Below are 5,061 nucleotides of genomic sequence, written 5' to 3'. Positions count from 1 at the left end.
TAAAAAATAACAGAGAAGCAGATCAATAAAACAAAAGAGAAAGCTCAGAAATTGACCTATAAAAATACAGTCAGCTTATCTTTGAGGAAAGAGCAAAGACAATTCAATTGAGAAAGAATAATTTTTCAACAAACAGTACTGAACAACTGGACATCCACATGCAAGAGAAAAAAAGAAAAAAACCCCTAAACCCAGACCTGACAACTTTCACAGAAATTACTCAGAATGGATCACAGACCAATATAAAAGGAAAAACCACAAAACTCCTAGAAGATAACAAAGAGCAGAATCTGAATTACCTCAGGTTTTGCTCCTTCGATAAAACACCAAAAACGCTGGGCGTGGTGGCTCACACCTGTAATCCCAGCACTTTGGGAGGCCAAGTTGGGTGGATCATGAGGTCAAGAGATCGAGACCATACTGGCCAACATGGTGAAACCCCGTTTCTACTAAAAACACAAAAATTAGCTGGGTGTAGTGGTGCGTGCCTGTAGTCCCAGCTACTCGGAGGCTGAGGCAGGAGAATCGCTTGAACCTGGGAGTAGGAGGTTGCACTGCACTCTAGCCTGGGTGACAGGGTGAGACTCTGTCATAAAACAAAACAAAACAAAAACACCAAAAACATGATCTATGAAAGGAAAAATTGCTAAGTTGAACCATATTAAAAATAACATTTCTGCACTGCCAAAGACACTGCTAAAATATAAAAAGACAAGCCGCAGAATGGGAGAAAATATTTGCCAAACACATAACTGATAAAAGACTGGTATCAAAAACATGCAAAAAAATCCCAGAGTTCTTAAAACTCAAGAATAAGAAATGAACAACCCAATTATAAAATGGTAAATGATACAGATCCTTACTAAAGAACATATAAGCATGGCAAATAAGGACATGAAAATATGCTCAACAGCATATGTCATTGGGAAATTGAAAATAACAATGGCATACTGCCACACATACACTAGAATGGCTAAAATCCAAAACAGCGGCTACACTAAATGCTGGTGAGGATATAGAGTAACAAGAGCTCTCATTTATTGCTGATGAATATGCAAAGTTTATGACTAGTTTGGAAGACAGTTTGCCAGTTTCTTACAGAGCTAAATATACACTTACACACAATCCAGCAATCACACTCTTTGGCCTTAATCCAAAAGAGGTGAAAACTTGCATCTGCACAAAACTCTGCAGGTGACTGTTGAGAGCAGTTTTATACATAATTGCCAAAACATGGAACCAAACAAGATGGTCTTCAATAGGTAAATAATGTTCTTAATAGGTAAATAATGTTCTTCAATAGGTAAATAAATAAACTAGTTGTGGTGCAACCATACAACATTATTCACTGATTTTAAAAAAATGAGATTTCAAGGCTTGAAAAGACATGAGGAACCTTAAATACATACGGCTGTGAAAGAAGACAGTCTGAAAAGGCGACATACTACAGGATTCCAACTGTATGACATTTTGTAAAAGGCAAAACCATGGACACAGTAAGAAGATCTGTGCTTTCTAAAAGTTTGGGGGAAAAAGGGGTGAGATGAATAGATGGGGTACAGTGGATATTTTAAGACAATAAAACTATTTTGTATAATGCAGTAATGGATACGTGTCATGTCATTATGCATTTGTCAACATCCACAGAATGTAAAACAGAAAACACGAATTTGAATGCAAACTTTAGATTTTAGTTAATAATAACTCTTCTATATTAGCTCATTAAGAGTAACAAATATGCTACACTAATGTAAGGTGTTAATAATAAGAGGAGAAGCTGGGTGTAGGGAGAGGATATATGGGAACTCTACGTTCCGCTCAATGTTTATGTAAACTCAATACTCACCTAAAAAATAAAGCATATTAAATATCCCAATGATGACTATCAAAAGTAGAATAGATTTAAAAATTATACTATGTTCATATAATTGAATATAGTACTATGCAGCAATTAAAATAAATAAATTCAGATGTTAAATGTCATCACCATAATGGTAATCACAAAAAGAAGCTATAGAATATACACAAAGGAAAATAAAAAGTTAAAATATTTTACTAAAAAAAACAACCCAATACATTAGAATAAAATAATGTAGAAAATGTAAAACAAAAAGACATAAAGTATACAGAAAACAAATAACAAAATGACAGAAGTCTACTTATGAATAATTATTTTAAATGTAAATGGATTGAACTATCGAATTAAAAGGCAGAGATCAGCAGAACAGACTAAAAAACATGATCCAACTATCACGTTTGTGCAAGACTCACATTAGATTGAAAGACACAACTAGGTTGAAAGTGAAAAGAGAAAAACAGTGCTTCAAGCAAACAATAAGCAAAAGAGATCTGCGCTGGCTATATTAATATCAGACCAAATAAGACTTCAAATTGAAAAATGTTACAAAAGAAAACAAAGGTATTACGTATTCAAATCCAATATGCAAACAAAAGTGAGGTTCTGACTTTCAGTAATGCTAGAGTTGTTTGTTAAACACTCTCACAGGTAACAATGATAAAATCTGGATAAAATATTATGTCTAGTTACATAGGAATGCACAACCATATACAATACATGTATGTGTGTGCGGTAACGGAATGAGGATTTCAACTGTGTCCACTGTAGGTGAGGTAGGTATTGCTGTTTGAATCCAGTCAGATTAACCCCTCTTCAAATAACAATCCTCTTCAAAGGAATACAACAGAATTTAGAGTCTCTATAACTACTATTTATAATTTCTAGTACACAATATTAAAATTCATGAAATGTGTGAAGAAATGATAAAATGTAATCTATACGCAAGATAAAAAGCAGGCAGCAGAAGCTAATTCTAAGATGTCCAAGACGATGTCATCAGCAGACAAGGGTTTGAGAGCAGCTATTATAAGTATGTTCATGGGGATAAAGGAAAATATCCTCATAATGAATTAACTCATGTGGAGCCTCAGCAGAGAAATGGAAATGATAAAAAGAATGGAATACAGAGATAATGAAATGAAAAACTAAAGAGACTGTTGAGTTTATAAATAGAGTAGAAACAGAAGACAGCAATAGAAATTATCCAATCTGAAGAGTGAAACAAGTTTGAAGAAAATGAAAAGTGCCTTAGAGACCTGTGGAATGACTGAGTCCGAGGAGAGGGAGGACAGAAAAATTAAATATAATACAAAAGCAAATACACAATAGCCGAAAACTTGCAAAATTTGGTCAAACCCCCAAATTTGTATATTCAAAAGGTGAGCACACTTCAAAAAGAAAATACACATAAAACCATACCAAGGCCCTATGAGAAGGCTGGCAGGGCAGGGTTTTCAAGGGACTTGTTATGATTTCTCATTTTCACTATTTATAATAATGGACAATATGCTCTCCTTAGAGTTTTCTTCCTGCAGAAAGTCCGATACGTCAGGCGCAGATGACTTTTTAGTCTAGTTTTCAAGGTTTAATTTCTTACCTTGTAAATCAATTAAATTTGTTTCTTTATAATTTTGCAGTAAATTTGATGCTCCAGAAAGATGCCCAGGGAGATTCTGTCCTGCTGCGTCCGCGCTGTACAGAACTGACGCTGCGCCTACGCCAGTTCCAGAAGCGTGTAGTTGTGGAGTACTTAAGAGTTAATCTTAAAAAGCAAATAGAAAAATGGATTCCAAAAAATGATCACTGTTAATTTCCACCGGCAAAGCCTTAAAAGTGGCACCAAAGAGAGTATTTAAAAATGGATAAAGATTTTCTAGGGAACCCTATTCAGGGCAGAAACACAGACACTGTCCAAACCTCACCACACAAACGTCCCTCATGTGTTGGAAGGGACCAAGGCGCTCTCTGGTCCTGCACCTGCGTTAATTACGGCAGGGAGGTCCACACTAGGACCCCAAGGCCTGGGAACCAGCCTGGGTAGGGGGCAGAGAAGTGGTGGATGTGGCTCCCAAAGTAGTTTAAGGGGGTCCCTTCCCCATGGCTGTTTCCTGACTGAATGCAGCAAGGTCAGGCCTTTCCCCTGGGACATTTTCTCCTCTTCATCACAGTGGCAGGAGCGTCTGCGTGCGAGGCCTGACCCAGACGCGGGCCATACAGCCAGCCCGGGGTCCAGTAGGTGCATCTGGGGAGCAAAGGGGTGCAGGAAAAAAGGTGGTTTTCAAAAGTGAAGTGCCAGGTTACCAGAGACTGGGTACCTTCACATGAGGCAGCAAACTAACGGTTTCGGACACTCAAAAGGGAGCTTCCCTCGCGGGACCGAGTGGCAGCACTGCGCATGTGGCGAGGGGAGGGACAATAGACGGCGGGGCCAAAAGGAGAGGTCCCTCAGAGGGACGGGGTGGGGTCGAGACGGCTAGTGGCGGGTGGGGCGGGGGGGGAAGAAACGAGCGTTACCATGGCAATCCTGCTGCGTAGGCTGCGAGAAGCTCTTGGCCTCTACCTGTTCTGCGGGAAATTAAACTTTGGGCACAACAAGTCATGAAGTCGGCACTTTGGGGAGACACCGTGTCACAATGACAAGGTGAGATCAGCCGCTCCTGCCCAGCTGTCTCCTCGAGGGCAGGAGAGGTTTGTGAACAGCCAAGTTTCCCTCCGCACGGCGGAACTGCACTGGAATCCTGGAGGAGCTCAGTAGCGGCGGGACCTTTGCTGGGAATGAGGGGAACTGTAGTCCCTTATCCGCACCCAGCTGTTAGTTGTAGGCTTGCAGGACTACAGTCCCAGCGTGAAACGGGATTGTAGGTGGTGCAGATCCCTGGAGGGAGACATAGCGCGGTGCACTACTGCAGGACATGCTGGCAAGAGCGGTGTCTTAGCCGCTCTCCGCCGTTAGTCGCAGGGCTGCGAGACTACAATCCCAGCATGCAACGGGAGTGGGGTTGGTAAGGACACCTGGAGGGAGGGGCAGCGCGAGGCGCGCCTCGCAAGGCATGCTGGGAGAAGTAGTTTCTTAACTGCTTTTGGCCTTTGTTCGCAGGGTTGCGGGACTACAATCCCAGCATGCAACGGGAGTAGGGTTGGTGATGATACTTGGCGGGAAGGGGAGGGCGGTGCGCGCCTCGCCAGGCATGCTGGGAGGAGTA

General features: G+C 41.0%; 1 long non-coding RNA gene across 1 annotated transcript; it reads right to left on the bottom strand.

Moving 5' to 3' along the window:
• Positions 1-1,027: 1,027 nt before the first annotated feature.
• Positions 1,028-4,761, bottom strand: LOC140709618 (uncharacterized). The gene is made up of 2 exons (XR_012090175.1): positions 4,373-4,761; positions 1,028-4,100 (listed from the first exon to the last, which is right to left on the bottom strand). It is a non-coding gene; the product is annotated as an uncharacterized lncRNA (long non-coding RNA).
• Positions 4,762-5,061: the final 300 nt, after the last annotated feature.

The sequence above is a fragment of the Chlorocebus sabaeus genome, chromosome 21, assembly GCF_047675955.1.
Source record: "Chlorocebus sabaeus isolate Y175 chromosome 21, mChlSab1.0.hap1, whole genome shotgun sequence".
In the NCBI taxonomy this organism is placed as follows: Eukaryota; Metazoa; Chordata; class Mammalia; order Primates; family Cercopithecidae; genus Chlorocebus; species Chlorocebus sabaeus.
This window is presented reverse-complemented; position numbering and strand designations above follow the sequence as displayed.